Below are 12,531 nucleotides of genomic sequence, written 5' to 3' on the forward strand. Positions count from 1 at the left end.
AGTGCCTGGCCAGCTTCCAAAAATAGTAAGGTGCAAAAGTGCAAAGTATACCTTGGGTCCGGTGACTGCGCGGTCCTCCTCCTCCCCCAATGCACGTTTAGCGTTAGCTTGATCACGGGGTGTGACTAAACACTCTGCCCCCCCCGGTTTTTATACCCTTAGATGCATCTCCTCCATCTTGTGGCGCTTCCTTCATGCGCCCTGCGTCATCACGCCACTGAAGCAGCGCCGCTCCGCCCGTCCGTCCGCCCACCCCGGTGATATGGTCTCCGGGTGGCGGACCGGCAGACATCAAAGCGACGCGTTGCCATGGTGTGACTCACCCTGGCAATGCTAGATGTCTCAAGGCAGCGCAGCCATTCAGTGGCCGAGGCGGGACTCCGCTCTGGCCGCAGAATGGCTGAGCTGCCTTGAGACGTCACGTCTCATGCGGCAGCTCACACCAGGAAGCGGCTGCGGGATGGGTGTACCAGGCGGCGCGATCCGGGACCTGGCGCTGCAACAGGGTAGGTAAGTGACCTCCACTGTCCATAACCACCCCATCCCCGGCCATAACTGAAAAATACCCAAGGGACGGAGTACCCCTTTAAGGAGTCCCTCTACCTACAGCTCCAGGGGATGGCTATGGGGGCGGCTTGCGTGTGAAGCGTGGGATCCCGGTGGGCCAGTTCCTGCAGGCACAAAGGCTTTGTTCTGATGATACCTCTTTTTATCAACAGGCTGATGATCTATCACGAAGATTCTATGAAAGAGGATACAGTAGAAGAAGTGTTAAAAAGGGTCTGGATCGAGCGAAATCTGTGCAAAGAAAAGAACTGTTGGTTCCGAGAAAAAGAACAATTGACCAGCAAAATTTGGTGAGATTCATTACCCCCTTTAATTCCCAATGGTGTCAAATGAAGTCTATTCTGGAAAAATTCTGGCCAATCCGACAATCAGATCCCATACTCAAAAAATGGATTGGGGACCATCTGTCAATCACGTACCAGTGAGCTAAGAACTTAAGAGATGAATGGGTCCACAGTTACCACAGAGGAGTATCAGTAGGGAATGTGTTTGGCTCCAAGGGACCCAAATGGGGGTGCTCACCATTTGGCATGTGTGTTGCGTGTGCAAATGGGGAGAGAACGGAGGATTTCGTTTCTAGTAATGGTCAGAAGAACCTTAAAATTACTCAACACATCACATGTAAGTCGGAAGGAGTGATTTATTATGCCAAATGCCCCTTCTACTTGATTTATGTGGGCCTAACCTCGCGACAATTGAAAGTTTGTGTGATAGAACACGTCCGTGATATAATAAGAGCCCGAGAAGAGGAAGATGTGACAACATTAAAACCAATACCTAGACACTTTAAGATGGCGCACCAATGTGATCCAGAGCAGTGGAGTTTTGTTGATACACGCAGGGCTGTTTCTGCCATTAGGCAGACTGAGCTTTCTGCCTCAGGCGGCAGATTCTTTACTCCACTAGGGGGCGGCACAATCCCTCACTTTCACCCGGTCTGCAGGCACATCACCAGGCACCTCTGCCTCCTCCTCAGGCCCCCTCTCCATAGCTCAGTGATGGACAGCCTTGTCACTGGGGGCGGCTGTCTCCTAGCTGGCTGGCTGTCTCTGTCGGAGCAGAGAGAAGGGGAGGGAGGCCCAACACCACAGTAGAGCTGACTGGAAGCTGTGTGTGCCCTGTCCCCTCCCATACAGCCTGATCTCCTGAGCCCTCCACTGCTGGCCTGGGATGTGACATCTGCTGGAGGAGACAGACACAGGAGGTTAGTGTGTGTGTATACAGTATATGTGTGTGTGTGTGTGTGTGTGTGTGTGTGTGTATACAGTATATGTGTGTGTGTGTGTGTGTGTATACAGTATATATGTGTGTGTGTGTGTGTATGTGAGAATATATTTGTGTGTGTGTATAAATATATATATTTATATGTGAGTGTGTATGTGTGTGTGTGTGTGTGTGTATATACACTCACCGGCCACTTTATTAGGTACACCTGTCCAACTGCACGTTACCACTTAATTTCTAATCAGCCAATCACATGGCGGCAACTCAGTGCATTTAGGCATGTAGACATGGTCAAGACAATCTCCTGCAGTTCAAACCGAGCATCAGTATGGGGAAGAAAGGTGATTTGAGGGCCTTTGAACATGGCATGGTTGTTGGTGCCAGAAGGGCTGGTCTGAGTATTTCAGAAACTGCTGATCTACTGGGATTTTCACGCACAATCATCTCTAGGGTTTACAGAGAATGGTCCGAAAAAGAAAAACCATCCAGTGAGCGGCAGTTCTGTGGGCGGAAATGCCTTGTTGATGCCAGAGGTCAGAGGAGAATGGGCAGACTGGTTTGAGCTGATAGAAAGGCAACAGTGACTCAAATAGCCAACCGTTACAACCAAGGTAGGCAGAAGAGCATCTCTGAACGCACAGTACGTCGAACTTTGAGGCAGATGGGCTACAGCAGCAGAAGACCACACCGGGTGTCACTCCGCTCAGCTAAGAACAGGGAACTGGGGCTACAATTTGCACAAGCTCATCGAAATTGGACAGTAGAAGATTGGAAAAACGTTGCCTGGTCTGATGAGTCTCGATTTCTGCTGCGACATTCGGATGGTAGGGTCAGAATATGGCGTCAACAACATGAAAGCATTGATCCATCCTGCCTTGTATCAACGGTTCAGGCTGGTGGTGGTGGTGTCATGGTGCGGGGAATATTTTCTTGGCACTCTTTGGGCCCCTTGGTACCAATTGAGCATCGTTGCAACGCCACAGCCTACCTGAGTATTGTTGCTGACCATGTCCATCCCTTTATGACCACAATGGACCCAACATCTGATGGCTACTTTCAGCAGGATAATGCGCCATGTCATAAATCTAGAATCATCTCAGACTGGTTTCTTGAACATGACAATGAGTTCACTGTACTCCAATGGCCTCCACAGTCACCAGATCTCAATCCAATAGAGCATCTTTGGGATGTGGTGGAACGGGAGATTCGCATCATGGATGTGCAGCCGACAAATCTGCGGCAACTGTGTGATGCCATCATGTCAATATGGACCAAAATCTCTGAGGAAGCTTCCAGCACCTTGTTGTATCTATGCCACCAAGAATTGAGGCAGTTCTGAAGGCAAATGGGGGTCCAACCTGTTACTAGCATGGTGTACCTAATAAAGTGGCCGGTGAGTGTATGTGTGTGTGTGTGTGTGTGTATATAAATATATATATTTATATGTGAGTGTGTATGTGTGTGTGTGTATATATGTGTGTGTGTATATATAAATATATATATTTATATGTGAGTGTGTATGTGTGTATATATGTGTGTGTGTATATATAAATATATATATTTATATGTGAGTGTGTATGTGTGTGTATCTAATCTGCCATGTATGTACAGCACATGTGCCCTGTATAAGTATGGAGGGATGTCAGTAGCTGAGCCCAGTCTATGCCCAGGGTTGCCCGCTGCTATCTGTCCCCAGTGACTGGCATTCTGTTGTATTATTAGCGCCCCCACAGCCTGTACACATAGTCACCTTGCTGGGGAAGCAATAGAAAATCCCTAGATGCCATAGTTATAGCCGCACACTGTAATAATACCATAAAAATTACTATACACTACTTACATTATTACTGCAGTGTACTGTAATACCATAAGGATTAGTATACACTACTTACATTATTACTGCAGTGTACTGTAATATATACCATAAGGATTAGTATACACTACTTACATTATTACTGCAGTGTAATATATACCATAAGGATTAGTATACACTACTTACATTATTACTGCAGTGTACTGTAATACCATAAGGATTAGTATATACACTACTTACATTATTACTGCAGTGTAATATATACCATAGGGATTAGTATATACACTACTTACATTATTACTGCAGTGTACTGTAATATATACCCTAAGGATTAGTATACACTACTTACATTATTACTGCAGTGTACTGTAATACCATAAGGATTAGTATACACTACTTACATTATTAGTGCAGTGTAATATATACCATAAGGATTAGTATACACTACTTACATTATTACTGCAGTGTACTGTAATATATACCATAAGGATTAGTATATACTACTTACATTATTACTGCAGTGTAATATATACCATAAGGATTAGTATACACTACTTACATTATTACTGCAGTGTACTGTAATACCATAAGGATTAGTATACACTACTTACATTATTAGTGCAGTGTAATATATACCATAAGGATTAGTATACACTACTTACATTATTAGTGCAGTGTAATATATACCATAAGGATTAGTATATACACTACTTACATTATTAGTGCAGTGTACTGTAAAAAGATGTAAAAAATTTAAAAGAATCCACTGCAAAAAATGCAAATCACTACTTTTGCCTATTTTTCAAATAAAATAAATCTATACAAGAACATATATATAACTATGAGGGTATGTTCACACTATGAAATACGTTCGGAAATTTTACGCGGAGACAGTGCGGCAGACTCCACTTGAAGTTCCATATGTCCCATTGACTCAATGATATTCTCAAGCTCAATTCTTTGGGTGGACGTTGGATTGAGCTGGAAAATATCATTGAGTCAATGGGACAGGTGGAACTTCAAGTGGAGTCTGCATCACTGTCTCCGCTTGAAATTTTTGAGTGTATTCCATAGTGTGAACATACCCTGAGACTATAGAAACTATATATATATATATATATCTATAGAAATATCTGAACTAAACAAAAACAGCATTACTTCTCAGCACGGTGAACGCTATAAAAAGAATCTATCCGTGCAATGTATTCATTATTGGTATATATGTGCTGTATATTGCTGCTAGTATATATCTATGTATGTATATATCTGTTTATGCAGTTGGCTACATAGATTTCTTAACTACTATTCGTTAATTTTTTTGGGGGGGGGCGCGCCATTTCAATTCTCGCCTCAGGCAGCAGAAAACCTAGAATCGGCCCTGGATACACGTCATTTATTTTATAGTTCACGCTTATCACCTTTATGTGTCATATACACGCACATATATTTTATCACATGGGCACAAAGTGGATTATTTTATTCCAGCTTTATAGTATCGCACATTTGTAAATCTATTTATGTGTACATGGCTATACCTAATATTTTACAGTATGTTTTTTGTCACTTCATATGATTATTCATATTACTGTATATGCACTCTTCTATACATTTATAGGCTATGTTCACACTACGTATGAGTCCGTCCGTAGTTCGTACGCAGCCGTACATGGGCGGCTAAAACTACGGCCGTGGGAAAAATAGACATGCAGCCGGATTGCAAACATGCGGACGAACCGATCTGAAACAGGTCATTTACTTGGAAATCTTCGCCCAGCCCAATAAAACACACAGAACCTTTTGGATCTTAAAATCACATTCAATTTGACTGAAATAAGTACTTCGTACGGGACCGCATGGAAATCCACGGCCGTGAGTTATAACATTTCCGTCCTCAAACAATGGTCGTGTTCATTTTTCACGGCGCTGTATACGATCCGGCCGTAAGCTCATACGTAGTGTGCATTGTGCGGCCGTATATCGTATACTTTCAAGCTAACGCATCAACCTCTAAACTACGTGCGTATATTCGCGGTTTGCACTACGGCCGGAAAGATACGTAGTGTGAACATAGCCATATACATATATATTTTTCTATATTTGTCATTCACTCCCATGTCATTATTAATAGTTCACATAGGTGTCATTTGTTATGCACTGTCACTTTAATTTTGTTTGTAATATAGTCCTATCCGGTCCAATACTTACCTGTATATTTAATCATTCTATTGCATGGGACACCCTAGTTCGTTATTTTTAGGCTTACAGTGATGTCCAGCTTCCTGACTCTCAGCACCACTTCTAGCATTGTCAGGGTTAACAGATGCATCCCCACATCGGACGCTGAACTCAGTGCGCCCGGCGTGCGTCGCACCATGGCAATGTGTCGCTTTGATGTCTGCCGGTCCGCCCCCGGAGACCACGTCACCGGGGAGGGAGGGCGGACGGACGGAGTGGCGCCGCGTCAGTGGCGTGATGATGCAGGGAATGAGTAGTATACACACACAAATCCACTGTTTGCAAATTTATTATCTTCAATGAGCTTAGGTTACATTGCACCAAAATGCTTCACCCATATATCAAAGAAATAATCGCACATGATAAGAGACCTCAGTCTTATGATATAGAAATGTCCATCGCCCAGCCGGCTAGTCACAGTTCACATAGGACATCCGGACACTCACGGAACAGATGGAGCAATCGCGTTCTGCGACGTTTCGAAGCTCTCGCTTCTTTCTCAAGTGATGACGCAGGGCGCATGAAGAAAGCGTCCCAAGATGGAGGAGATGCATCTAAGGGTATAAAAACCGGGGGGGGGGGGGGGGCAGAGTGTTTAGTCACACCCCGTGATCAAGCTAACGCTAAATGTGCGTTGGGGAAAGGAGGAGGACCGCGCAGTCACCGGACCCAAGGTATACTTTGCACTTTTGCACCATACTATTTTTGGAAGCTGGCCAGGCACTCTTCCTACAGACTGACTTGTTTACTATCCTTCAGCTGCTTGTCTATTAACCCTTAGGGGACACAGCCAGTTTTCATTTTTGCGTTTTCGTTTTTCCCTCCTCGTGTATATAAGGCCATAGCGCCTGCATTTTTCCACCTAGAGACCCAAGTGAGCCCTTATTTTTTGCGCAACTAATTGTACTTTGCTATGGCAGATGTAATTTTTGCCTAAAATGTGCCGGGAAACCAGAAAAAAATTCAAAGTGTGGTGAAATTGAAAAAAAAAACGCATTTCTTTTATTTGGGAGAAATGTGTTTTTACGCCATTCACCCTGGGGTAAAACTGACTTGTTATGCATATTCCTCAAGTTGTTACGATTAAAACGATATGTAACATGTATAACTTATATTGTATCTGATGGCCTGTAAAAAATTCAAACCGTTGTTAACAAATATACGTCACTTAAAATGGCTCCATTCCCAGGCTTATAGCGCTTTTATCCTTTGGTCTATGGGTCTGTGTGAGGTGTCATTTTTTGCGCCATGATATGATCTTTCTATCGGTACCTTGATTGCGCATATATGACTTTTTGATCGCTTTTTATTACAATTATTCTGGATTTGATGCGACAGAAATTGCGCAATTTTGCACTTTGGGATTTTTTTGCGCTGACGCCGTTTACCGTGTGAGATCAGGAATGTGATTAATTAATAGTTTGGGCGATTACGTACGCGGCGATAGCAAACATGTTTGTTTATTAATTAATTAATTTATTTTTATTTATAAAATGGGGAAAGGGGGGTGATTCAGACTTTTATTAGGGGAGGGGGTTTTGTGTTATTAAAAATACATTTGTCTTTTACTTTACACATATACTAGAAGCCCCCCTGGGGTTAGGGTTATTCCCCCTCTGGTTAGGGTTATTCCCCCTGGGGGACTTCTAGTATATGTACTCTGATCTCTCATAGAGATCCATGCAGTATAGTTATACTGCATGAATCCATGAGATCGGTGTTCTATTACTTTTGGCTGCTGCAGCCAAAAGCAATAGAATGCCGAGCCGGGATCAGCGCCATTACGGAGCAGACCCCGGCCCGGGATGGATGCAGGGATCGCCCCCCCGCAATCGCGCCGCAGGGGGGCGATCCCCCCACTAGACCACCAGGTATGAATAAAAGCAAGTATTTAGAAGCAGCTGTCAACTTTGACAGCTGCTTCTAAGTACTTAATTAGCGGGCACGGCGATCGGACCGTGCCCGCTAATAGCCGCGAGCCCGGGCTACACGCGGCACCCGGGATCGCGGCAGTTCAGAGGGTGGTCGCCGCGCGACCCCCCTCTGAACTCCCATAGCGGCACGAGGACGTTCAATAACGTCCTGGTGCAGCTATGGGTTAAGAGACCCTGTGTATTTTACCTCTCAAGCACTGTGCACTTCAGTATATGGCTTATACCGCTGTATTGTTTGGGAGGTCCTGTATACCTGTAGAGTTGGTGTAGGGGGTTCTGCATACCTGTACTCAGGGCCGTATTTACCACTAGGCACCCGTGGTCCGGTGCCTAGGGCAGCACCTTGCAGGGGGGCAGCACCAGGGAGCAGGGGGACAGAAAAAACTAAATGTTAATACAGCCCTGCCTGTACTGTATAGTTTGGGGGTCCTGTACACCTGTAGTATATAGTTAGTGGAGGTCCAGTATACCTCTAGTGTATATGCAAAGAAGGGGTCCGTGGAGCCTCAGTTGCGAGTCTCAAAATACAGGAATAGCCAGATATCCCTCTTTCCAGAGAAGGAATCCCATTGCCATTGCCTAGTGTGGAGAACACCAAACCACCCTGATACGTAGTCCCTCAGGTTCTTACTCTGTTGCGAGGTTTGGGACCTAAATAGGGAAACACCAGGGTGGCCCCTGTAAGTCAAAGTCTAACTCTATGGCAGTATAACGAAAGAAGACAAGGGTTACCAAGGCTAGGCATCCATCCACATCGCTTTCACTAGCAGCCGGCAGTGTTGTCGTTTGGCTGGTCTCCCTGAGATCAGCTATCTGTTTCTCTTATGACATAAGACAATGGTTACCAAGGCTAGGCCTCCACACTGACGAGGGGCAAATACCCCAAAACTGCAGTCTGTGGATGGATGCCTAGCCTTGGCAACCCTTGTCTTATGTCGTTATACTCGCCACAGAGGTAGACTTTGACTTACAGGGGCCACCCTGTTGTTTCTCTATTTAGGTCCCAAAGCTTGCAACAGAGTCAGGACCTGAGGGACTACATATCCGGGTGGTTTGGTGTTCTCCCCACTAGGAGGCACCCCTTGGCAATGGGCTTCCTTCTCTGGAGAGAGGGATATCTGGCTATTCCTGTGTTTTGAGACTCGCAACAGAGTTCAGTGATTGTTATGTTTTGTTTACCTGTAGTGTATAGTTGGTGGAGGTCTTGTATGCCTGTAGTGTATAGTTCGGGGGTCCTGTATACCTGTAGTATATAGTTGGTGGAGGTTCTTTATACTTGTAGTGTATACTTTGGGGGTGCTGTATACCTGTAATATAGAGTTGGTGGAGGTTCTCTATACCTGAAGTGTATAGTTTTGGGGTCCTGTATACCTGTAGTGTATAATTGGGGTCCTATATACCTGTAGAATATAGTTGGTGGAGGTCCTGTATACCTGTAGTGTATAATTTTGGGGTCCTGTATACCTGTAGTGTATAGTTTGGGGTCCTGTATACCTGTAGTATAGAGTTTACCTGTATACCTGTAATGTATAGTTTGGGGGTCCTGTATCCTTGTAGTGTATAGTTTAGGGATCATGTGTACCTGTAGTATATAGTTGGTGAAGGTCCTGTATACCTGTAGTTTATAGTTTTGGGGGTCCTGTTCACCTTTAGTACCTGTAGTGTCCTGTATACCTGTACTGTATAGTTGGAGTAGGGGGGCTACTATTTATTTCTGTGGATGTCGTGAGGCAGCTGGCCCTAGCAACCAATCAGATTCCAGCTCCCTGTGAAAATGAAAGTAGTAATCCTATTTGTTGCTAGGGCTTCCAACTGCCATTACTGCTGGGGAGCTGCAGTGCTAATTATATCACCTGTGTGTGTAGTGTGGAGATTCTCCCATTAATTTCTATGGGACGCTCTTTCCCCTCCTGTACATCTAGCAAGGACGGAACCTTCACTCTAACCTTCTCAGGCACCCAATGTATCTGTGCATCAAATTTGGGGTCAAACAGTTCAGGCGTTTGGAAGTCTATAGAGAACAGACGGCAGACAGACAGACAGACTTTAATTTTTATGATATAGATATATACATATCTGTGTGAGTAACAGGGAGATGGTGATGTGGGCTGGTCAGAGGTGATGACATCACTCAGGAGGTGGAGCTTGAGCCCAGAGATCTATCAACACCTCTTGAGATAATGATGTGTTGTCTCCAGAGAGAGGGAGGAGCTGGGAACTGCTGAGACAACACCACACTGGAAATAAATGAACTACACAAATACAGTGTGGATAATTCAAGCAAAACCACACTGAAGCCGATACTGTTGGTGATAACACTGTATTAGTAAGTTATAAGTCTTGGGGGGATAGTTTTATTTAAATAATACGTAAAGACCCCTTTAAGACTGATGTTTGCCTCAGCTTTTAGCTGAACATCTATCTCTCCCCATCCATCTATAGCAAAAAATAGCATACATGTAGCCCCAGCCCTCTCAATAAGCTCCACCCACTTTTAAAAAAGACAGTGACAGAAAACTGGCAAAAGTCTAAATTTTGCTTCTCAAACGTGGCTTACTGTCAAAACGAGTGCAGAAGACGTGCAAGATATATCCGTGGAGGCAGATACCATCTTAGTGCCGCTTTGGGCCATTGTTACTGTTGGGCGTGCCTCACAATAGGTCTTTTCTCAGCCAGAATTCTGTCCATCTAATTGATGACTGATGTGAATAATACGTTTCTTAGTCCCAGTAGAATAAATAATGCAGCTGATGATGATAGAGACTCAGATACTACAGAAAGGACCTATCGCACAGCGCCTCATAGTGGAGCCCTGGGGAAATAATAAAACAGAAGGCAAAGAGACACCTTACAGGGCAGGCGTAACTGATAGTAAGCTGATAGCTGGGGGTCCACCTGCTCACGAGAATCAATGGCGGATTATAATATGGGCTCCCGTACTACATAAGAAGAAGGGACCGCCCATATTATATAAGAGGGACCGCCCATATTATATAAGAAGGACCGCCCATATTATATAAGAAGGAGCGCATCCCAGTTACCAGATATGGAATAAAGTTTTTAGTATTTATTTGCAACTTTTCCTGGTGAGTGCCACAATTTTTTCTACATGTTGTGACTGTGAGAGACTGCGTCTAATGTTGAGCACCACCAAAGGAGTTGTACAGTACAGTTTCCTTCTGTAAGCTATACAAATTACTACAGACTGTGAAGGAGAGCTATTGCTAGTAGTTCCAAGACTTTGCCTAATTGGATGCATTCCCATTTTGTATGTGGCATGGTTTTATGGCAGAACATTTTGTTCTAAGTTAATGTAAGAAGTAAGAGACTCCAGGCTGTGGAAATTCTGGAAGCAAAGGCCGATATATCTAAGGAACATGAATTCCAGCTAACAGATTTCCTTTTAAGTTCATTTCTTCTATGAAATATTAGATGGTCAAGTATGGGCATCCAGGAACTCTGCACCCAGCCCATTCAATGTCCTTTGAGCTGCGAGCCATACAGAAGCCTCTCTGCTCAGTAAGTACATGAGCTAGGACACCTATCAAAAACAAGAGTCCCTGCCATTAACAACCAAAGAAAATAACCAGAAGATTGGATTTGAACAAAAAGTTCAGTTTGTATTTGAATTTCATTGGATGGCTGAACCACATGACCTCGAATATTTATTAATTGACTTCGCCTCTCGACCGCAGATGCGCTTTCAACCTAGCCAGGGAGAGATCTTGGAGCAGGGGGAGATAGGTTTTAGTAGTGTTTTGGTTAGGCAGGCTTACTACAGAACCCAAAAGTCCTTTTCAGGGCTAAGATCCAGCGAAAAAGTCATCTCTGAATCCAAAGCACTTCTCAGTGCTAAGACATAGATGATATAACAGCATCAGCAGCAGCAGCTGTATTAATTCCAGTATCCTGTGTCTACAAGTGACTTATAGTGTCCCTGGTTTAGCCCACTAAGGGCATGTAAACGTTCTACATATTGTGCCAGTTGCCCAGTAAAAGGCATGTGATACCTATTGTGCCAGTTGCCCAGTAAAAGGCACGTGATACTTATTGTGCCAGTTGCCCAGTAAAAGGCAAGTGATACCTATTGTGCCAGTTGCCCAGTAAAAGGCAAGTGATACCTATTGTGCCAGTTGCCCAGTTAAAAGCAAGTGATACCTATTGTATCAGTTGCCCAGTAAAAGGCAAGTGATACCTATTGTGCCAGTTGCCCAGTAAAAGGCATGTGATACTTATTGTGCCAGTTGCCCAGTAAAAGGCAAGTGATACCTATTGTGCCAGTTGCCCAGTTAAAAGCAAGTGATACCTATTGTGCCAGTTGCCCACTAAAAGGCACGTGATACCTATTGTGCCATTTGCCCAACAAAAGGCAAGTGATACCTATTGTGCCAGTAGCCCAGTAAAAGGCACGTGATACATACTGTTCCAGTAAAGTTCGTACAGCATGATGCGTGATATGCACGAATAACATGACCCTCTACAGACGCACATTGGAATCATGTATGTAATGCTGCGCAAGAAATACGAATGAAATGTGTGAACATTGCCGTAAAGTGTTTGCAAATATTTTTCCTTCGCAACTGCGGAGAGTGACATTATACTGCGATTTTGGGGTGTTGGGTGCACCCAGGCATGCTCCCCCTAATGTCCCAGTGTCTTTCCGGAGGTGTTGGCATTGTCTAGGGAGGTTTCATGGGGGACTTGGTGACCTCCAAGTGGTCAAATTTTGATTTCCAAGTGCCAAGAATTTTTTTCCCC

Source organism: Dendropsophus ebraccatus, chromosome 12 (genome assembly GCF_027789765.1).
Source record: "Dendropsophus ebraccatus isolate aDenEbr1 chromosome 12, aDenEbr1.pat, whole genome shotgun sequence".
In the NCBI taxonomy this organism is placed as follows: Eukaryota; Metazoa; Chordata; class Amphibia; order Anura; family Hylidae; genus Dendropsophus; species Dendropsophus ebraccatus.